The sequence below is a fragment of the Palaemon carinicauda genome, chromosome 15 (genome assembly GCF_036898095.1).
Source record: "Palaemon carinicauda isolate YSFRI2023 chromosome 15, ASM3689809v2, whole genome shotgun sequence".
NCBI classification, from domain to species: Eukaryota; Metazoa; Arthropoda; class Malacostraca; order Decapoda; family Palaemonidae; genus Palaemon; species Palaemon carinicauda.
In genome coordinates this window covers 19,080,427-19,104,189 of record NC_090739.1, presented here as the reverse complement: position 1 = coordinate 19,104,189, position 23,763 = coordinate 19,080,427, and the positions used below count along the sequence as shown (strand labels likewise).

General features: G+C 46.3%; 1 protein-coding gene across 1 annotated transcript in view; it reads right to left on the bottom strand.

Moving 5' to 3' along the window:
- Positions 1 to 23,763, bottom strand: part of LOC137654498 (centromere protein K-like) — a 69,518-nt gene that overhangs the window by 2,705 nt on the left and 43,050 nt on the right. The gene's annotated exons all lie outside the window — the stretch shown is intronic.

Below are 23,763 nucleotides of genomic sequence, written 5' to 3'. Positions count from 1 at the left end.
ACCAAAAAATATTGTTCTAAGGAGCTCCAGGCCCTTTCTGCAAATATTCAAATGCCTAATTGGAAATGTTTGGCAGTACAAATTTTAGTGTCATGTTAAAAGCTGAACAGAGCAATTTGTTGATAAAAGAAAAAATTGAATAAAAAAATAAAAAAGCAATTTCATTGACAAAAAATAAGCATTATAAGTTGGCCAAAAGGTACTTGCTCTGATTGCCTTTAAGGGAATTATAAGTATGGAAAATCCTTGTACATCGGCAATAAATTTCCTCTTACAACCTTCCAGAGTACAGTATTAAAAACATTATGTGATGAAAATATTTCTTGCTGTTTGAACTAGGAAAAGACTCACATTACTTATCATATTACAAAGCACCATATATTTAAGCTTTTTCGTCTTTCCTCACAAAGCTTACCTACTCCTCTTCAGCTTATCCATCACCCTTAAGTTTTTTTTTTGTAACTTCTACATAACTTGACTGACAATTAAAAATGCAGTACTATTAGTTAATGTTATGGGCTATAAAGAAAAATACCAATAAACGAGGGCTTTATACTGTACTGCATTTGTAACAAGATAGGAATTCAAGTTTCTGTAACACAAAAATTAATAATCCAGCATGTACTGTAAATTCCATAAATATATGAAGAGCTACACAGTTATACTGAAGTCTTTAAAAGAAACGGACAAAAAACTGAAAAAACAGGCTACACTAACTAACATGTCACCTAACATGGCTTTCGTCTTGTCTGACTATATGGCCACACACAGTGATATACAGTTGAACCTTGCAATAATGGACTAATAGGGGGTGAAAGGGTGTCCGTTATCGCTAACAGTCCGTTGTATCAAAACTGTTTCCCAGAGCATAAAATCAAGCAAAATCCTACCAAATTGTATAGGCTACAGGCCTCCTATATATGCCCAACATCCGAGATGAAATAAAAGCTAGCAACTTTCGTTTTTCACCCTTGGATGACCTAACTAAGGAAAATAAATTGCTATAAATGAAAAGCACAAAAATCATAAATTTTAATTTGTATTTTTCCTAACAGTACTTACCTCAAACTACTTTCTTAGGAGTATCTGGGGTCTCCTCCCTAACCGACCAAGAATTTTCTGTAGTTCCCCCTATCAACGTTTTCCCTTGTCGGGTGGATACTCGCCCTGAGGCAACCCGGGGTCAGCGTGCTAGAGCGCACTGCTAGGTCTGTGTCGCCAGTAAGCATATGTTCAAGTACTATTTCAAACTCCTGTAAGACACTCGGGGCAGGATGGGTGGGCAATAACCCGAAAGTAGTTCGAGGTAAGTACTGTTAGGAAAAATATAAATTACTTAAAAATTATATTTTCATATTAGAATAAATTTTTGAACATACTTACCCGGTGGATATATATATAGCTAACGTCTCTGACGTCCGGCAGAAAATTCAAAACTCGCAGGCAATCTAAGATTGGGTAGCTAGGTGTACTACTAGCCCCACCACTCGCCAGGATACTGGAACCATTCCTCAAGTCCTCAGGTCTTCTCTGCCCATAGGTCTCTAGAGGGGCGGAAGGGAGGGAGTTTAATTATATATATCCACCGGGTATGTTAAAAAATTTATTTTAATATGAAAATATAATTTTTAAACATTTAACTTAGCCAGTGGAGATATATATATAGCTGATTGACACCCTTGGTGGAGGGTAAGAGACCAGAAGTAAACAACATAGGATTATAACTCAAGAGTTTTGATAAAAACAAACTTAAGGGTTCGTACCTGATAAGGAAGCTGACTTTTATGATTCTCTACCTCATTAGTCCGCTATCCTTATGAAGCCCAGCGATCCACTCATGGGGCTGAAAGACCTCTAGGAGCTGTCATATCTGGGGTGAACACCCCTATGACAGGACCTCAACCAATACCCTTGATCTGGGCGCTCTCAAGAAACAAGTTTGACCACCCGCTAAAATCAAATGATAGCGGAAGACTGTCCCAGTCTCCACATACAACCAAAAAGACAATAGTTTCAAGAGAAGAAAAAAAGGTATTAGGATTAGGGGAATGTAGTGGTAGAACCTCCACCCACTACTGCACTCACTGCTACGAATGGTCCCAAAGTGTAGCAGTCCTCGTAAAGAGTCTGGACATTCTTTAAGTAATGTGAAGCGAACACAGATTTACTCCTCCAAAAGGTTGCGTCCATAATGCTTCGTAGGGATCGATTTTGCTTGAAAGCCACTGAAGTTGCCACAGCTCTGACTTCATGTGTTCTTACTTTCAGCAATCTAAGGTCAGCCTCACCGCAGTGAGCGTGAGCCTCTCTAATCAAGAACCTGACAAAATACGATAAGGCGTTCTTTGACATCGGTAAGGAGGGCTTCTTGACCGAACACCATAAGACTTCAGACTCGCCTCTTAAATTGTTGGTTCTGTCTAGGTAAAATTTAAGTGCTCTCACAGGGCCCAGGACCTTCTCTATCTCGTCACCAACCACATCTGACAGGTTGGGAATCTCAAAAGATTTCGGCCATGGATGGGAAGGACGCTCATTCTTGGCCAAGAAACCAAGTTGCAAGGAGCATACTGCCTTTCCAGTACAGAAGCCGACGTTCTTACTGAAGGCATGAACCTCACTAACTCTCTTTGCAGTTGCTAAACTCACTAGAAAAAGTGTCTTTAAGGTAAGATCTTTAAAAGAGGCTAAGTGTAAAGGTTCAAATTTCTAAGACATAAGAAATTTCAGGACAACATCCAGATTCCAAGCTGGTGTCACTATTCGATGCTCCTTGGAAGTCTCGAAAGACTTGAGAAGGTCTTTATTGTTAGAGAGGTCTACTATGGGTTTCACAGACAGTGCAAGTGCGATTTTTTGCAATTATTCTGTAACGAACACTCGTATCAGTGCGAGATTTTACTATAGTGTATTACACCCAGTAAGGAAATTTATAGGAGTATCATGAATCATTTATTGTAAATAATAAAGACTTTTGTACCTATACCAAGAGGCAAAACTCATTAGCCAAGCAAGAAAACGAACACCAGGTTGGAAGAGCTCTGCCTACCTACAACCCCCTTCACCTCCAACCCCCATTTTCTTCCTCCCCTCTCCTTTCTTCCCTCACCTGCCCTACGTCTTTCCTTCTCTCTTTCTCTCTCTCTGAATGTTGCTTTGATTTAAACATATTTTTTTATGATTTTTTGTTCTATCAATCTAATTATTTACATAACCAATACCATAGAGAGAGAGAGAGAGAGAGAGAGAGAGAGAGAGAGAGAGAGAGAGAGAGAGAGAGAGAGAGAGAGATGAGCAAACCAGTGATTAAAGCAGTCAGTCATCTGATAGGTAACAACCGATTGAATTGTTCCATATCTACAACAATAAATATTATAATTAGATAAGATAGATAGATAGATAGAGTGCTTGATATAAAAAAAAAATCATACAAAATAAGTTGCAACTTAAGCTACCTTCTCAGAAAGAGAGCATGAAGGGAAGGTAAAGAACGGAGAGGGATGGATGGCGTGGAGGTGGAGAGAGATAGCTTGAAGCAGGGGAAGAGCAGGTGAGGGATGAAAGGAGAGGGAGGGAGGGGGTGGAGGTAGAGGTTCTGTATATTATTGTTCGGTTTTGTGACTGGATGATTGAGATTTTGCCCTTTGGCATAGGGGCAAGTGTCTTTATAATTAATAATTAACGATTCATTATACCCCTATAAATTTCCTCACTGGGTGTAATACCCTATAGCAACATCTCGTATTGATACGACTGTTCGTTACAGAATAATTGCAAAAAATCGCACTTGCACTGTCTGTGAAACCCATAGTAGGTTCCTGTGCCTGAAAACCACAGCCAACATGCTCCTGTAACCTTTAATGGTAGAGGAGGAAAAGTTACGCTCACTCCTAAGGTGTAGCAGGAAGTCAGCGATTTGGGCTATAGAGGTATTGGACGAGGAAATTGAGGTGACTTTGCACCAATCTCGAAACACCTCCCATTTGGACTGGTATATCCTGATGGTAGAGGATCTCCTTGCTCTGGCAATCGCTCTAGCTGCCTCCTTCGAAAAACCTCGAGCTCTAGAGTGTCTCTCGATAGTCTGAAGGCAGTTAGACGAAGAGCGTGGAGGTTTTGATGGAAACTTTTCATGTGCGGTTGCTGGAGCAGATCTAACCGCATTGGCAGGCTTCTTGGTATGTCCACCATCCATTGATGTACCTCGGTGAACTATTCTCTTGATGGCCAGAGGGGAGCAGCCAATATCAACTTGGTCCCTTCGTGAGAGGCGAACTTTTGTAGGACTTTGTAAAGGATTTTGAAGGGGGGAAACGCATACACTTCCAGGAGAGACCAGTCCAGCAAGAACGCGTCGATGTGGACCGCCTCTAGATCTGGAACTGGAGAGCAGTATGTTGGAAGCCTCTTCATTCTCGAGGTTGCGAATAGGTCTATGGACGGACGTTCCCATATCCGCCATAGTTTCTCGCAAACCTCCTGATGCAGAGTCCATTCTCTGGGAATGACTTGGTCTCTTCTGCTGAGGCAGTCTGCCATCACGTTCCTTTCTCCCTGTATGAACCTTGTTAGTAAGGTGATGTTTCTCTCCTTTGCCCAAACCAGAAGCTCCCTTGCAGTGAAGTAAAGGGACTGCGAGTGGGTCCCGCCTTGTTTGGAAATGTAGGCTAACGCTATGGTGTTGTCTGCGTTTACTTGCACTACCTTGTTTTGGATTATACTTTCGAAACTTTGAAGGGCCAAAAGAACTGCCAGAAGCTCCTTCTGGTTGATGTGAAGACTCTCCTGGTCTTTGGTCCATAGGCCCAAGCATTCTAGTTTGCCTAGTGTTGCTCCTCACCCCGAGTCCGAAGTGTCTGAGCACAATACATGGTCTGGGTTCTTGTGTGCAAGAGAGAGGCCCTCCTGAAGTCTGAGATTGTCATCCCACCATTTCAGGCAGCTCTTGACCGTCTCTGGAAGCGGAATGGTCACTGCTTCTAAGCCCTTTTCCTTGTCCCAATGCTGGTTGAGGTGAAACTGGAGAGGGGTAAGATTGAGTCTCCCTAGGGAAACAAACTGCTCCAGTGACGAGAGTATTCCCAGTAGACTCATCCACTTCCTTACAGAACAAATGCTCTTCCTTCGGTAAAGACGAATCTTTATGAGAGTTTGTTCTAGTCTTGTGGGCGAAGGAAAAGCCAAAAAACTAGACTCCGTATCTCCATCCCCAAATAGAGAATTGTTTGAGATGGGGTCAGTTGAGACTTCTCCTTGTTGACTAGGAGACCCAACTATTTCGTTAGGGCCAAAGTCAATCTGAGATCCTTCAGATAGCGATCGAAGGACGACGTCCTGAGTAACCAGTCGTCTAGGTATAGGGAGGCTCTGATACCTGACGAATGCAGGAAGCTCGCTACGTTCCGCATGAGCTTCGTAAACACAAGAGGGGCGGTGCCGAGACCGAAGCACAGAGCTCGAAACTGGAAAACTTCCTTCCCGTAAACGAACCTTAGATAGTGTTGGAAGGTCGGATGAATAGGGATATGGAAGTATGCGTCTTGGAGGTCTAGAGAGACCATCCAGTCGCCTTCCCTCACTGCTGCTAGCACAGACTTGAAAGTCTCCATTGTGAACTTCGATTTTAGAATGAACGCGTTGAGCCCGCTCACATCCAGCACTGGTCTCGAACCCCCTGAGTTCTTTGGAACTAGGAAGAGGCGGTTGTAAAAGCCTGGAGACTGGTGGTTTAGCACCTTCTCCACAGCCCCCTTTTTTAAACAAAAGGGACACCTGTATGTGCAAAGCTTGTCTTCTTGCATCCTCCCAGTATCTGGGAGAGAGATCTATCGGCTCTTGGAGTAGAGGGGTTTCTTTAAAAAGGGTATTTTGTACCCCTCCTACAACAAGAGGACAGACCACTGATCTGCTCCTCTTCACTCCCAAGCCTGCCAGAAGTTCTTCAATCTGGCTCCTACTGCTGTCTGAAGTTGGGGGCAGTCAGACTCTGCCAAGACTTGATCTAGCTCCCCTCCTTTTACCTCGTCTACCATCAGAGCGAGAGTTGCCTCTGTTGGAGGCTCTACCACGAAAGGGAGGAATGAATCTAGATGCAGGGGTATCCACCTTCGGTCTGCTGCCTGAAAACGATGAAGGCAGCACCTTGCGAGCCATTTTAGATACCAGATCATGGGTGTCCTTCAATGCTAGTGATGAAGCTATTTCCCTCACAAGTTCCTGGGGAAAAAGTGAACGAGAAAGCGGTGCAAACAGAAGCTCCGACTTCTGACAAGGAGTAACTAGCGTAGCCAGGAAGGAGCACAATGTTTCTCTCTTCTTACGGACACCCGCCGTAAAAAAAGCAGCCAGTTCATTTGATCCATCCCTTACGGCTTTGTCCATGCAGGACAAAATCTGAACCACAGACTCAAGCAAGACCTAGAAAGAACCATCTTAGGATAAGAAGATGTCGAAGTTGCCGCTCCCAGGGTAAACTTCTATGAGGCAAGAACTCTTCTAAAACATCAGGCGAGGAAAGGTGTGTAACAGCCTCTTCCTCAGACAAGAATCCAACTGAAGTATGGAAGTCTTGATGGCCTGTTTGGTTGGGCGATTCTGACGCTAGGCATCGCATACGACTGCGCATCTACTTGGCGAAAGAAGAGGCCAACTTGACGTACGACGTCACGTCTAACTTGACGTATAGAGTCACAAGAAAGGAGCTGAACATCACGTTAACTTGCTGTTCGACTTCACGTCAAACTTGCTGTTCGACTTCACGTCTAACTTGACGTATAGCATCACAGGAAAGGAGCTGACCGTCACGTCTAACTTGCTGTTCGACTTTACGTCTAAATTGACGTATAGCGTAACAAGAATGGAGCTGAACGTCACTTCTAACTTGTTGTTCGACTTCACGTCAAACTTGCTGTTCGACTTCACATCTAACTTGACGTACAACGTAGCGTAAAGCGGTCGCGCGAAAATCTGTGCCCGCTACTACGACCGCTCGCTGGGAAGCTTGAACGTTTGCGGAAAAGCTTTCGATTCGCTAGAGGAGTTACCTCATGGCCAGCAGACTAAAAATCCTGCATTAGCGAGGACAGCCTGTAGCTGCATGTCCTCTGTCACTCACATTATCCGATGACGATGTAAACAACCTCACCTTTCCTAGGGTGAGGGTGAACGTCCTGTGATACGACATCAGGAACGCTCGAGGGGACGCCTGCTCGAGCGGCTACGCCTTTCGTACCCTTTCGCCGATCGACATTCCTTCTCCCAGGGGTTGGGAAGCTTGAAAGAGGTCTAAGGCCAGGTGAACAACAGGTTCAAGCAGACGCACCCTCCACAGCACTGAACATATTAACCGCAAAAACACTGGCACTTTAGTGATTTACCTCGGACAAAAGTTAACCCCCGTCTGTAGCAAGCAATTCTCCCTTAACCCAAAAGGCTAGAATCGCAAAATATGTCCTTTAGTGTAGGCTCATCAGTACATAAGTGTATCACACATGTAATAAATAATAAACATATATATATATATATATATATATATATATATATATATATATATATATATATACATATATACATATATATATAAGTAATGTAAAAGTGAAATATATAAAGTATAAGTTAATAAAGTTCAGTGACTTGGGATGAGAATAAAAAACTAGATCGCGAAGAACTACGTTTTCTCTCTCTCTCTCTCCCTGTACAGTGACTTGGGACGAGAATAAATACCTGGATAGAGAAGAACTACGTTTCCTCTCTCTCTCTCTCTCTAAGTTACGAGAGTAATGGCTCAAGCCACTCACTTTCCGACAATAAAAGACTACTTGACTAAAGTAAAATACTAAAAGGACTAATTAATTGCAAAATAACATGTTCCTTTTATCTAGTACAACTTAAAAACTTCAGTTTGTAAGAAGAATGTACTATTCGTAAAAATCGATACAAAGTGAAAAAGTAATATCGTGACGATAGACGGAAAACTGCGTAGCATAAATAAACTGAACGCTAGTTAATCTTTGAAAACAGATCGAAGACTATCCAAAGAAATTAAAAAAAAAAAAAAGACAAAAATTTTCTTAAAATATTTTCTTAAAATATTCATCACATCGATCCATAAAAATACATAATTTACTCGGCATTTAGTACAAATGGAGTGGGGATCGATTGAGGCCTAAGGAAGGCGGGTCTTAAAGCCTTTCACACACTTCCTATACACAGGGGAAGGGTCGGCCATTATGGAATATCCAGAGGGAGATCAAACAAGCAAGGGTCAAAATAGTCAAAACAAAAAGAGTTTCAGGAAAAATCATAAGAAAATCCAATCAAGCGAAAGCCATTAACCAAAAAACAAGTACTTCACCAAAGCTATTGCAAACTTGAAGGTTATGCGCAAGCATGAAAGTTCCAATGTTCTCGCCACAGCGGCAGAGAAGAACCGAGGACTTGAGGAATGGTTCAAGTATCCTGGCGAGTGGTGGCGCTAGTAGTACACCTAGCTACCCAATCTTCGATTGCCTGCGAGTTTTGAATTTTCTGCCGGACGTCAGAGACGTTAGCTATATATATATCCACCGGCTAAGTTAACGTTAGCTATATATATATCCACCGGCTAAGTTAACGTTAGCTATATATATATCCACCGGCTAAGTTAAATGTTTAAAATTTGTGATTTGTTCCAACACGGAGTACTTTCCTCAAACTACTTTCTTAGGAGACTTACATTTTCGGAGGCGGGGTGGACTTACAGGCCGGAAGACCCCCATTACCATCCCAGGACATGGGACCTAGATAGGAGGCTAGGTCTAGACGACACAATGGACAAGGTAGGAGAGTCGGGGGAAGCACGCAAAAGCTAACCTTTTGTATAACTCACCTTTATGCATAATCTGGACATGGGCTTCTTCAGCATCCATCTGTCACATGGGAGGAGGAAAGGAAAGGGAAAAAGGGTAGCAAGGAAGAAACTTGTGTCGCTTACAATTACTTCCCTCGGGCTACCCGGGGCTTTTAACTTGAACTTGTTGCATGGCGGAAATCACTGGACCAATGGAGAAGGAGTCCAGGGATTTCCTCGTACAGTCTTTCAGGTAGTGAGCCGTAAAAGTGGACTGCCTGGACCATGTACCTGCTCGCATGATTTGGCCCACTGCCATGTTGCTATCAAATGCCAAAGAAGTGCTAAGGCCTCTAATATCATGGGGTCGTGGGGTACCCCTCACTGTCGTAAGCTCTCTTGATGACTTGCCGAAGCCAGAAGGAGATCATGTTCTTAGATACTGCCCTCTTTATTGGGCCTGAAGAGACAAACTGACTTTTGATGGCTGGCCTGAGTCTGGCTGTCCTACTAAGGCATTTCCTGATTGTTCTCACTGGGCACAGGAGCAAGTCTTCCGGGTTGTCTGAGTGAGGGATTACTGGGACCGAGAACCCCTCGAACCTCGGGTCTGCAATGGCCGGGTTCTGCGCTTTGGCCACAAACTCAGGCAGAAACTTCAAGGACAGGTCCTTTCACCCTCTCGAGTGCGAGACCTCGAATGACAAGCCGTGGAGCTCACTCACGCGCTTGGCTGAGGCTAGAGCTAGTAAGAACACTGTCTTGAGAGTGAGGTCTTTATCCAGGATGTCCTTAAGGGGTTCGAAGGGAGGCCTTGTCAAAACCTTGAGAACTTTGGGCACGTCCCACTGCGGGACCCTTGAGGCGCGTGGGGAACAAGATTGCTCGAAACTCCTGATGAGCATAGAAATCTGGCGAGAGGCCCCCAGGTCGATGCCTCTGAGTTGAAAAACCTGCCACAGGGCTGCTCGGAACCCCTTGATAGCTGGAATGGAGACCCCCAAGTCGTCCCTCAGGTGGACCAGGAAGTCTGCAATCTTGTGGACTGATGCATCCAAGGGTCTCAGGTTTTGTGTGGCACATCACTTCACAAACGTGGCCCACTTGGCCTGGTACACTACGCTCGAGGACTTCCGAAGATACCCTGACATCCTCGAAGCTGTCTTCTCCGAGAACCCTTCCTTCCTTAATAGGCGCTCGATAACCTCCACGCGTGTAGCTGAAGGCACTGAGGGTTTTCGTGAAACCTTCGAAAGTGAGGCTGGTGCAGCAGATCTTCCCTTACTGGCAGGAGCCACGGAGGAAGGGTGGCCAGGTCCTGTAGATCCGCGAACCACTCCCTCTCCGGCCACCAGGGCACTACCAAAGTCATCCTTGTAGCCCTTGATTGTCTGAGCCTGTTAAGCACCTGCCTGAGAATCCCGAAGGAGGGAAAGCCATATGCGTCGAGTCCGTCCCATGAGTGCTGGAAGGCGTCCTCAAACGCTGCTGCCGGGTCTGGCACAGAAGAACAGAACACGGTGAGCTGAGTGTTGAGTCTCGTGGCGAACAAGTCTATTACCGGTGAACCCCACAACTGGAGGACCTCCTGTGCCACTTGCGGGTGTAGGGACCACTCTGACCCCACTACTTGCCCTGCCCTGCTGAGGCCGTCGGCCAGAACGTTTCTCTTCCCCGGAATGAACCTGGCTGTGAAAATGATGTGGTTCCTCTTGGCCCATTCCAGGATCTGAGACGTGAGGTCGCACAGTTCCCTTGATCTCAAGTCTCCCTGTTTCTTTATGTATGCCACCACGGTGGCGTTGTCGCGCATCAGGGCTACTGAATTTCCCTGAAGGTGATGGGCGAATGTTGCGAGAGCCTTTTGAACTGCCAGGAGCTCGAGCAGGTTTATGTGGAGGGGCTTCTCCTCCGTGGACCACTTTCCCTCTGCTGTCTCTTCGAGCAGATGGGCTCCCTGCCCCTCCTTTGACGCGTCTGTGAAGAGCAAAATCTCTGGAGGACCGGACGCAAACGGTACTCCCCTTAGGGTGTTCGCCATGTCGGCCCACCAGAGGAGCATGTTCCTGGAGGCCGCAGTCATCCTGACTAAGTTCTGAGGAGGGTCTCCCGGTGACCAGAGGTCCTTCAGGTTCCATTGGACTGGCCTCAGCTTGAGCCTCCCCTGAGGAACTAACTTCTCCAGCGAGACCAGGTGGCCCACGAGTCTCTGCCAATCCTTGGCTCTCATTGGTGCATTTGTCAGGAATGGTCATATAACATGATCCAGGTTGTTCAGCCTCTCTTGAGAGGGGAATGCCCTCGCTAACTGGGAGTCCAGGACCATCCCTAGGTACGTCATCCTGGTGGTGGGGACTAACTGGGACTTCTTTAAGTTGATGGTGACCCCCAGTTCTCTGTAGAATTGCAATAGCTTCGCCCCCTGTTCCTTTAAGGCTGCCTCTGAGGCTGAAAGCAGCAACCAGTCGTCTAGATACCTGATCAGCCTGATGTCCTGCTTGTGTGCCCAGGCTGATACTATGGTGAACACCCTCGTGAACACCTGAGGGGCCGTTGACAGGCCGAAGCAGAGGGTCCTGAACAACAGAGACTGAAATCCCCACTTCACTCTGAGGAGCTTCCTGCTGGAGGGGTGTACGGGGATCTGAAAGGTGTCCTTGAGATCCAGGGACATCATGAAATCCCCTTCTCTCAAGGCTGCCAGCACCGACTTCGGTGTGTCCATCTTGAAGGACGTCTTCTTGATGAACTTGTTCAGGGCCGAGAGGTCGATGACTGGTCTCCAACCTCCCGTAGCTTTCTCTACCAGGAAGAGTCTGCTGTAGAACCCAAGGGACAATTCCTGGACGGGTTGCAGTGCTCCCTTGTTCAACATGGCTGACACCTCTTCCTGCAAGGCTGCTCTCTTCTTGTGATCCTTGGGTGCCAGCCATTCTGCCCGATGTTCGGGAATCAGGGGGGGCGGGTCTGTCAGGAAGGGAATCCTGTATCCCTCCCTAAGGACTGTCATGGACCACGGGTCCGCACCGTTGTCCCGCCATGCTTACCAATAACGTTTGAGGCATCCCCCCAACTGAGGCGTGGGAAGGTGTAGGGGGCCTCCCTTCCTATCTCCTTCTGGGGAGACGGTTCGAGCGACATCGCCTTGAGCCAGCATATTTCTGCCTAAAGGAGGATTGGGCAAGGGCACCACTTCTGCGGGAGGGCCGCGGGTATTGATGCCAGGAAGGGGAGGGGGCCTCCTGTCTAGCTGGTGGCGTAGGTGGGTAGGCCCCGTCCGCCGATGGTCTCCTATGGGGAGGACGTCTTGCTGCTGACTGTCTGGGCTCCGTCGAGTCTTTAAGCTTCCCCACTCTCTCCAACATTTCCGCTACTGCCTGAAGGGGGAACACGGTCTCACCCTACACCGGAGCATTTCTTAAGAACTTTGCCTCACGTTCGGGAAGTCTACGGGGGAGCGTGTTAAGAATCGCATCCCTCCTCCTTAACACCCAGTTTGCTGTCTGGGTCAGTGCCTGGAAAGTAAGGAACTTCATCGCCTTCCCTCCCGAACGTATGAGTTCCTGTAGTAGGGCCTGATTCTCTGGCACTGAAAGATCGTGGGAGAGCTGGAACCCTGCCAGGGTGCACGCCCACCAGTCCAGCCAGGAGGTTACATTTATGATGTCTTGTGAAGTGTCCTCCATCATAGTGGCCTCCGCTTGAGAGAAGACCTCCGGGGCAGTAAGGCTCCTGTCATCTGCACTGCCCTGGTTTAACGTCGCGACGGCTTCTTCTAACGTGCGGGGTCCCGCATGACGCCCTTCCGGCACATAAAACATTTTCTGGGTCCTCAGTTCAGGCAGGAGCTTGAAGGACCCTTGGGCTCTAAGGGAGTTCTTGTGCCCTGCGACAAACCGGTCGACGTGGTCCATGCCCAGGGCCACGTCCGGAGCTAGAGATAGGGTCAAGGATGGTTCCTGTTGAACCGGATTATCTACCATCCTTCCAAAACCCGAAAGCCAAGCCTGCTCTGACGACAGTTTAGGCTCGTCTAACCTGTGGTGGTGCCGGATCAGTGCCAGACCTTCCTGCAGGAGGACACTTCATCGGGGGAACACTTGCCAGTGTCCAATAAGCCCTCTACCACTTGATCCGCCGTGTCAGCTGTATCTCCGATCACGGATGGATCCGTGGGGGCGGCTGTATCCCTTACTTCCGGCCGGCTCGTTGGAGCGGCTGTCCCCATCACGGATGGAGTCGCCGGGCCGGGGGTAGCCGTCATGGGTCTACCCCCTCCCGGGGGAATCCGTGGAGAGTAACTGTCCTGTTGTGCCAGCGGCTGCATCTGATGCCTGGATGGAGCCGGTGAGACTATGGGCGTGGGCACCATGCTGCCGGGCCGAGCCAGCGGCTGCCTCTGCTCAACGGACGGAGCCGGTGACTTGCCGGGCAAAGGCAAGGGAAAGTTGAAGTGTGCCAACCGCTGCATTGGACGGGCGGACGGCGCCGAAGAGACACTGGGCAAGGGCGCGGGAATGGCTCCAGCGGCCACAAAGGCAGGCACTGGAACGGCAGGAGCCCTGTTCGACCCGCAAGGGGTAAAAGCCACTTTAACCCACTTCCTCTAAGAAGAATTCCTCTTCTTATTCTTCCTCCCCGTAACCTTTGCCTTCTTCCTCGACGAGCCTGCGTATGACTCGACTTCTTCCTGTTAGACCTCTTTCTCTTCCTTCTCGTCTCCCGGCCGCTGGAGTCCTCCAACGATGACGAACTGAAGGACGAGGAAACGTCCGAGGTAGATGAAGAGGAAGAGGAGCTATCTGAGTCCTCTGTGTCTTCTGCCACTAACCTAGGGGCTCGTAATTGTGCTACCGGGGTAACGGGTTGCATGAAGTCCGGCGGTAGAGAAGCCGAAGGCGCCAGGGGCGTGAGTAGTGCCCCTCGAGAGGCAAACCAGCCCGCAAACTCCTCCTCTTGCCGCATGGGTGACCTGAAGGGGGTCCTTGGCACCATCCACACAATGGAGTCAGGGTCTGAAGAGCACATGGCCTGCCTTTCTTTGTCTAGGCCGCCCCAGAAAACCGCTGTTCCTGAAAAGCACTGCCATGATGGGGGGAAGGAGCTGTTCCTGACCTCCCCCACACCGGGTCTTCACTCGAGATGGGTCCTGCGGGCACCAGAACCTCGTCTATGGAACACACTTCCGCCACACTAGCAGACCCCCCCCCTTGTCTGCGTAGGCACAATACAATTAGCATCAATGGCATCAGACTCATGGGGAACGGCAATGGGCCACTTCCCCGCAACGGACTTACCTCGTCCCCTACTCTGGGTAGGGGAAGGGGAAGGAAAACCTCTCTCTCAAGGCGCTGAAGGAGACGTCAAGGGCGAGCTGATACCCGGCTTCCTAGGAGACCGCTTCGACGCCTTTTTCTTCTTTGTTGCGTACAGTCCACTGCAACTCTGGCCAGGACGCACACTCCGGACACGTGGAGGCAGGCGAGCACACACTGCCTCTACACGAGGAGCACAACGTGTGCGGATTGACATCGGGCTTAGAAAGCCAAGCCCCGCAAGACTTACCGGCATTGGACCTGGGACCACGACGTTGAGATTCCATACAGGAATACACGAATACACAAGCAACACAAGAACACAAGGAGAGGATGTGAATGGGAAAGCACAAAGGGAACACGTGGAATACAATGGTGGGTCGGACGGGATGTGAGAGAGAGCGCCGAGATGTTATCTACGCCACGACCAGATGCTTAATGGTGACACAGACCTAGCAGCGCGCTCTCGCACGCTGACCCCGGGTCACCTCAGGGTGAGTATCCATCCGCCACGGAGGGACCCGACAAGGGAAAACGGAGATACGGGGAACTATGCAAAATTCTTGGTCGGTTTGGGAGGAGATCCCAGATACTCCTAAGAAAGTAGTTCGAGGTAAGTACTCCGTGTTGGAATAAACAAAGATTACTGTACGTCAAGCATGGGCCAAATCAAAGAAAACTTAATACTGTACAGTACCAGAAAACACTAGTGAGTAATCTTGGAACTGCTACTACTTTTCCTACTATTAGAATAAAACAAAACCATAAAGAAATCTACAATATACAAGCATACTGTACTATATTTGTAAATGAATATGTAAATAAATGTAAATACCGTATATATTCGCTTATAGGACAACCTATAGATTAAAATAGGTAACAATAAAGGCAAATTTTAAGTAATTTATCTCATCTATAGTATAAGATGACTGCTAAAATACAAAACCATCTGTGTATGGGCTAGGGTTTGGTTGTATAAAGATGTTATTACAAATTTTGTTTTAATTAAGGTATCTTTAGAAATACAAAATAAAGCTAATTCTACAAAATATAATGTCTTTTCTACATACGATGCTCATATTTACGTTTCATTGCCAATCATAATGAACTAACGAACGCATTTACACATCCAAGTGATAATAACTAACGATAATAATAGCTTTTTAGTAAACTGTATGAAAACTGTGTTACAAGTATTTGTTATAAGATGGTTTTAATAAGTTTGGAAATTATATTATGAATATTTTTTACTTATACTGTATATGTACATATCCTTGACAGTGGTATTATTATTATTATTATTACTAGCCAAGCTACAACCCTAGTTGGATAAGCAAGATGCTATAAGCCCAAGGGCTCCAACAAGGAAAAATAGCCCAGTGAGGAAAGGAAATAAGGAAATAAATAAATGAAAATAAATTAACAATATATCATTCTAAAAAACAGTAACAGCGTCAAAACAGATACGTCCTATAAACACTACTAACAACGTCAAAAACAGATATGTCATATAAACTATAGAAAGACTCATGTCAGCCTGGTTAACATAAAAATATTTGCTCCAACTTGGAACTTTTGAAGTTCTACTGATTCAACTACCCGATTAGGAAGATCATTCCATAACTTGGTAACAGCTGGAATAAAACTTCTAGAATACTGTGTAGTATTGAGCCTCATGATGGAAAAGGCCTGGCTATTAGAATTAACTGCCTGCCTAGTATTGCAAACAGGATGGAATTGTCCCGGAAGATCTGAATGTAAAGGATAGTCAGAGTTATGAAAAATCTTATGCAACATGCATAATGAACTAATTGAACGACGGTGCCAAAGATTAATATCTAGATCAGGAATAAGAAATTTAATAGACCGTAAGTTTCTGTCCAACAAATTAAGATGAGAATCAGCAGCTGAACACCAGACAGGAGAACAATACTCAAAACAAGGTAGAATGAAAGAATTAAAACACTTCTTCAGAATAGATTGATCAACGAAAATCTTGTAAGACATTCTCAATAAGCCAATTTTTTGTGCAATTGAAGAAGACACAGACCTAATGTGTTTCTCAAAAGTAAATTTGCTGTCGAGCATCACACCTAAAATTTTAAGAGTGTCATACAAATTTAAAGAAACATTATCAATACTGAGAACCGGATGTTGAGGAGCCACCGTCCTTGACCTACTTACAATCAGACTTTGAGTTTTGTTAGGATTCAATTTCATACCCCATAATTTGCACCATGCACTAATCTTAGCTAAATCTCTATTTAGGAATTCACCAACCCCAGATCTACATTCAGGGGATGGAATTGATGCAGAGAGAGTAGCATCATCTGCATATGCAACAAGCTTGTTTTCTAGGCCAAACCACATGTCATGTGTATATAGTATGAAAAGTAATGGGCCAAAAACACTACCGTGTGGAACACCGGATATCACATTCCTATACTCACTATGGTGCCCATCAACAACAACTCTGAGATCTATTACTTAAAAAAACAATAATAATGCTAAGAAACGACCCACCCACTCCCAACTGTTCAAGTTTGAAAACAAGGGCCTCATGATTAACACGGTCAAAGGCAGCACTAAAATCAAAGCCAACACATATGAACTTCCAGACCACAATCAAGGAATTTCTGTACAGCATTGGAGATTGTAAGAAGGGCATCACATGCTCCAAGATCTTTACGAAAACCAAATTACAACTAGGGAGTAAATGATTACCTTCAGCAAACCTATTAAGACGTTTTGCCAGAAGACGTTAAAAAAACTTTAGATAATATGGGAGTTATGGAAATTGGGCGGTAATCAGTGGGACTTGAGCTACCACAAACACATTTACATAGAGGAGTAACATTACCAATTCTCCTACAAGTGCTAAAAGCTCCTCTTCTTGCTAACTTGCGCAAAATAACAGATAACTTTGGAGCTTAGAACCCTGCTGTCTTTATAAAAAACAAAGGAAAAATACCATTTGGGTCTACACCTCCATAAGCATCAAGGTCCATAAACAGAGCTTTAATCTCACGAGATCGAAAAACTAAACTAGTTAGTTTAGCCTCAGGAAAACAGGAATGAGGAAGTTCAAGTTTTTCATTACTCGGTTTACTGTCAAAAACATCAGCCAAAAGGGTTGCCTTTTCCTTTGGACAGTGAGTGACTGAGCCATCTGGTTTAAGTAAAGGAGGAACTGTTGCATCTACACCAAAGAGTGCAGATTTAAGGGTAGACCACCATTTATGTTCCTGAGTTGTACCAGAAAGGGTTTCTTTTATGGTTAAATTGTACTCCTTTTCAGTTGAGGCATAAACTCTCTGAGCAAAAGCTCAAAGCTGAGTATAGTTGTTCCAGGTCAAATCTGATCTGTTACCCTTCTAAAGATGATAGGCCTCCTGCTTCTCCAAATAAGGACGTCTACAATCATTGAACCACGGTTTGTCCTTCACTCGGTACCTTAGCACACACGAAGGGATACGCCTATCAATTATGTTGACTAGATTCTCATTCAAAGGGACAACAGAATCAGCTCCCAATGTTTACATTTTCTAAGCAGGGCTTGCATATGTAATTTAAAAACATGCACAAATTGGGATTATGTCAAACTATCACATTTTTCATACAGTTTACTATAAGCTATTAGTGTCATTAGTTAATAATTGGATGTGTAAATGCATTTGTTTGTTGTGTTTGGCTATGAAAATAGCGAAGCAATGGTCTTCCCTCTGGGCATTGCATTGTATGTATGAAAAAGAAGAACAGTAAATAAAACATTTGTAATAATATCTTTACATACTGTATATTAAGAATACTACAGTAGTACCTCTACATACGATCTTAATTAGTTCTGGGAACTGCTTCGTATGTTAAAACGATCGTATGTTGGAGCAAATATTCCCATATGAATAACACTGTAATTTGTAAAATTCATTCCACAACCCAAAAACCCATGATAACTCCTTAATAAATTGCTACACATAATTACACATAACATTAATACAGAAAGATCTAAAAAAGAATAATAATAAAGTAATAATAAATAAAAATCGCAAATTTTAAGCAATTTGTATTTTTCCTAACAGTACTTACCTCGAACTACTTTCTTAGGAGTATCTGGGATCTCCTCCCTATCCGACCAAGAATTTTGCGCAGTCCCCCCCCCCCCCCTCTCCGTTTTCCCTTGTTGGGTCCCTCCATGGCAGAGGCATGTGTGCGCCCTGAGGCGACCCGGGGTCAGCGCGTGGGTGCGCTACTGGGTCGTTGTCGTCAGTAAGCATATGAGTGTCTACCTCGAACACCAATAAGGCACCCGGGGCAGGATGGGTGGGCAATAACCCGAAAGTAGTTTGAGGTACGTACTGTTAGGAAAAATACAAATTACTTAAAATTTGTGATTTGTTCCAACACGGAGTACTTACCTCAAACTACTTTCTTAGGAGACTTACACTTTAGGAGGCAGGGGTGGACTTACAGGTCGGAAGACCCACCACTACCATCCAAGGGCACGGGACCTAGATAGGCAGCTAGGTCCAGACGACATAGAACAGGATAGGAGAGTCAGGGGAAGCATTCAAAAGTCTACCTGTTTGTATAAAATGATATTTTCCTTATAAAATAAATTTTTGAATATACTTACCCGGTGAATATATAAATAGCTGACGTCTCCGACGGCCCGACAGATTCCAAAAACTCGCGAGCGATCGCCATGAAGGTTGCGGGTGTGCCCACCAGCGCCGACTATCGGCCAGATACCGCATATACTTCTCAACCCCTCCAGTTCTTCTCAGTCCGCTGGGTCTCTATCGGGGAGGAAGGGAGGGCCTTTAATATTATATATTCACCGGGTAAGTATATTCAAAAATTTATTTTATAAGGAAAATATAATTTTTAAATATTAAACTTAGCCGGTGAATATATAAATAGCTGATTCACACCCATGGTGGTGGGTAGAGACCAGTATTAATACAATAAAGGCGTATATGCTCAAGAGTTTTTTGACAAATATTTCATAAAAAACCAACTTAAGTATAGGTACCTGGGAAGGAAGCCGACTCTGATGATTACTCTGCCTCATTAGTCCGCTTTCCTCACGAAGCCCAGCCATCCTCTCAGGATGCTGAAAGACTCCCAGGAGCTGTTATATCCAGGGCGAACACCCCTATAACAGGACCTCATCAATACCCTTAATCTGGGCACTCTCAAGAAACAACATTTGACCACCCGCCAAATCAAAAAGATTGCGAAAGACTTCCTAGTCTTCCGTACAACCCAAGACAAGATTAAAAAACATTTCAAGAGAAGATTAAAAGGATATTGGGATTAAGGGAATGTAGTGGTAGAACCCTCACCCACTACTGCACTCGCTGCAACGAATGGACCCAGGGTGTAGCAGTCCTCATAAAGAGTCTGGACATCTTTTAAGTAAAATGAAGCGAACACTGACTTGCTCCTCCAAAAGGTCGCGTCCATAATACTTCGAAGAGATCTGTTTTGCTTAAAAGCCACCGAAGTCGCTATTGCTCTCACTTCGTGAGTCTTGACCTTAAGCAAACAACGATCTTTCTCATTTAAATGAGAATGTGCCTCCCGGATTAAAAGTCTAATAAAGTACGATAACGCATTTTTAGACATGGGCAATGAGGGCTTCTTAACGGAGCACCATAAGGCCTCAGAACCACCTCGTATTGGTTTAGTTCTAGCTAAGTAAAACTTAAGAGCTCTAACGGGGCACAGCACTCTTTCAACTTCATTACCTACGATTTCTGACAGACTAGGTATTTCAAAAGATTTAGGCCAAGGTCGAGACGGCAGTTCGTTCTTGGCCAAAAAACCAAGTTGAAAAGAACATATAGCTTTATTCGTAGAGAAGCCGATGTTCTTACTAAAAGCATGGATCTCACTGACCCTTTTAGCCGAAGCCAAGCTCACCAAAAAAAGTGTCTTGAGGGTAAGATCCTTCAGGGAGGCTGAATGTAATGGCTCAAACCTGTCTGACATTAGGAACTGTAGGACCACGATTAAGTTCCAAGCAGGAGTTGACATACGACGCTCCTTAGAGGTCTCGAAAGACTTAAGGAGGTCTTGGAGATCTTTGTTATTTGACAGATCCAAGCCTCTATGTCTGAAAACCGACGCCAACATGCTCCTGTAGCCTTTAATGGTGGGAGCAGAGAGAGAGCGAACATTTCTCAGATGCAGGAGAAAGTCTGCAATCTGCGCTACAGAGGTACTGGATGAGGAAATAGAGGAGGACTTGCACCACTCTCTAAATACCTCCCACTTCGACTGGTAGACCTTGATAGTAGATGATCTCCTAGCCCTCGCGATCGCTCTGGCTGCCTCCTTCGAAAATCCTCGAGCTCTTGAGAGTCTTTCGATAGTCTGAAGGCAGTCAGACGAAGTGCGGGGAGGCTTTGATGAAGTCTCCTTACGTGAGGCTGCCGTAAGAGATCCATCCGTAAGGGCAGACTCCTTGGGACGTCTACCAGCCATAGAAGTACCTCTGTGAACCACTCTCTCGCGGGCCAGAGGGGAGCAACCAACGTCAACCTTGTCCCTTCGTGAGAGGCGAACTTCTGTAACACCTTGTTGAGGATCTTAAACGGCGGAAATGCGTAAGCGTCCAGGTGAGACCAGTCCAACAGAGAGGCATCTATGTGGGCCGCCTCTGGATCTGGGACTGGAGAGCAATAAGTTGAGAGCCTTTTGGTCAGCGAGGTCGCAAAGAGGTCTATGGTGGGCTGACCCCAAGTCATCCAAAGACTCTTGCACACATCCTTGTGGAGGGTCCACTCTGTAGGGATCACCTGACCTCTCCGACTGAGACAGTCCGCCAAGACGTTCAATTTCCCTTGGACGAACCTCGTCAACAGTGAGATGCCTCGATCTTTTGACCAGATGAGGAGGTCCCTTGCGATGACGAACAGAGCGTGGGAGTGAGTGCCTCCTTGCTTGGAGATGTACGCCAAGGCCGTGGTGTTGTCCGCATTCACTTCTACCACCTTGTTCCGAAGTAGACCCTCGAAACTCGTCAGTGCTAAATGAACAGCCAACAGCTCCTTGCAGTTGATGTGAAGGCTCCTCTGATCTGTCGTCCAAAGACCCGAACATTCCAGACTGTCCAGAGTCGCTCCCCAACCCAAATCCGACGCGTCTGAAAATAACACGTGGTTTGGGTTCTTGACTGCCAGGGACAGACCTTCTCGAAGACGTATATTGCTGTCCCACCAGCTCAGGCAAGTCTTGACTGGCTCAGAGATCGGGATCGAGACCGCCTCTAAAGTTTTGTCCTTATTCCAATGGGAGTCTAAATGGAACTGGAGAGGGCGAAGGTGAAGTCTCCCTAGAGAGATAAACTGTTCCAGGGATGACAGCGTCCCTAGGAGGCTCATCCAACTTCTCACAGAGCAAAGGTCTTTCTCTAGCATGAGACGGACTTTGAGCAAGGCTTGTTCTATCCTGGTGGCAGACGGAAAAGCCCGAAAAGCTAGACTCTGTATCTCCATCCCCAAATAGAGAATCGTTTGGGAGGGAGTCAGCTGAGACTTCTCTATGTTCACCAATAGGCCCAACTCCTTTGCAAGATCCAACGTCCATTGAAGGTCCTGCAGACAGCGATGACGGGACGACGCTCTGAGCAGCCAGTCGTCCAGGTACAGGGAGGCTCGAATCCCCGACAAATGTAGAAATTTTGCTACATTTCTCATGAGCCTCGTAAAAACAAGAGGAGCAGGGCTGAGGCCGAAGCACAGTGCTCGGAATTGGTACACCAAATTCCTGTATACAAACCTCAGATACGGCTGAGAATCTGGGAGTATAGGAATGTGAAAGTACGCATCCTGCAAGTCGAGAGAGACCATCCAGTCTCCCTCTCTGACTGCTGCTAGAACGGATTTGGTGGTCTCCATCGTAAATTTTGTTTTGACAACAAAAACGTTGAGAGCACTGACATCCAGCACCGGCCTCCAACCTCCTGTATGCTTTGGAACTAGGAAGAGACGGTTGTAAAACCCCGGTGATTGAAGGTCCGAGACTTTCACCACCGCCCCCTTCTCTAGCAACTGAGACACCTGCAGATGTAATGCCTGTCTCTTTGACTCCTCTCGATACCTGGGAGAGAGGTCTATAGGGACTTTTACTAGAGGAGGTCTCCGTACAAAAGGTATTTTGTACCCCTCCTTTAGCAACAAAACCGACTCCCGGTCTGCACCCCTCTTCTCCCAGGCCTGCCAGAAGTTGGTTAATCTGGCCCCTACCGCTGTCTGAGGACGTGGGCAGTCAGACTCTGCCACGGGAGGACTTAGATCCTCTCCTCTTACCTCTCTTACTATCGGCACGAGCGCCTCCCTTACTGGGAGCTCTGCCACGAAAGGGCGGGATAAATCTCGTCGCTGGAGTATCGAACTTAGGTCTAACGACATAAGAGGACGAAGGAGCAGCCTTACGAGCCGACGTGGCCATCAAGTCATGGGTATCCTTTTGTACTAGAGACGCTGCGATATCCTTAATCAACTGCTGTGGGAACAAGGCAGAAGACAACGGCGCAAAGAGTAGCTCTGACCTTTGACAGGGGATTACTCCTGCCGATAGGAACGAACAAAGAGTCTCCCTCTTCTTAAGGACTCCTGCTGTAAACGTAGCAGCGAGTTCATTTGAGCCATCACGGATAGCTTTGTCCATGCAGGACATAATTTGCACAGATACATCACGGTCAGCTGAAGAGATCTTCCTGCTCAAGGCTCCCAGCGACCAATCCAAGAAGTTAAAAACTTCAAAGGCCCTATAAACTCCTTTGAGGAGATGATCAAGGTCTGAAGAGGACCAGCAAACTTTTGAGCGTCTCATGGCCAGACGACGAGGAGAGTCTACGAGGATTGAGAAGTCTCCCTGGGCAGAGGCAGGCACTCCCAAGCCGAGAACTTCTCCCGTGTCATACCAGACGCTCGCTCGAGAAGCCAGTTTAAAAGGGGGAAAAGCAAAGGCTGACTTCCCCAAACTCCTCCTGGTCATCAACCAGTCGCCTAGTAAACGCAAAGCTCTCTTAGAAGAGCGAGAGAGCACTAGCTTAGTGAACGACGGCGTCGAAGCAGCTAGGCCCAGCGTGAACTCTGATGGGGGCGAACGAGGAGCAGCAGTCACAAAATGATCAGAAAAAAGTTCCTTAAAAATAAGCATGATCTTTTTAAAATCAAGAGAGGGCTGAGCAACTTTAGGCTCCTCTCCATCTGAAAAAGTCCCCAAAGGCATATCAGTTGGAAGGGGATCAACGACTTCCTCATCCGACGGAACTTCGTCCGACAACTGCCGAGTCTCGTGATATGGAGAGACATGCCGAGGAGGCAACGCTTGACAGGCAATGTCAACAAGTGACCGAGCAGCAGCAACAGCTGAGGAAACGCCGTCACGCCGCGGCTGTAAGGACTGAAAGTCTTGTGACTGACAAACAACAACAGCCTGAGTTGATTGTCGTTCGACATCACGTCGAGACTGCATTGACTATAGGGTCTGAGCAGGCAAAACAACTTCCGACTGCGGCGACAGACGCTCAACGTCACGTCGAGGCAACGGAGTCGGTCGGCGAACGTCAGTGCGGGGCTGCGGTGGTAGCTGCTGAACGTCAGTCCG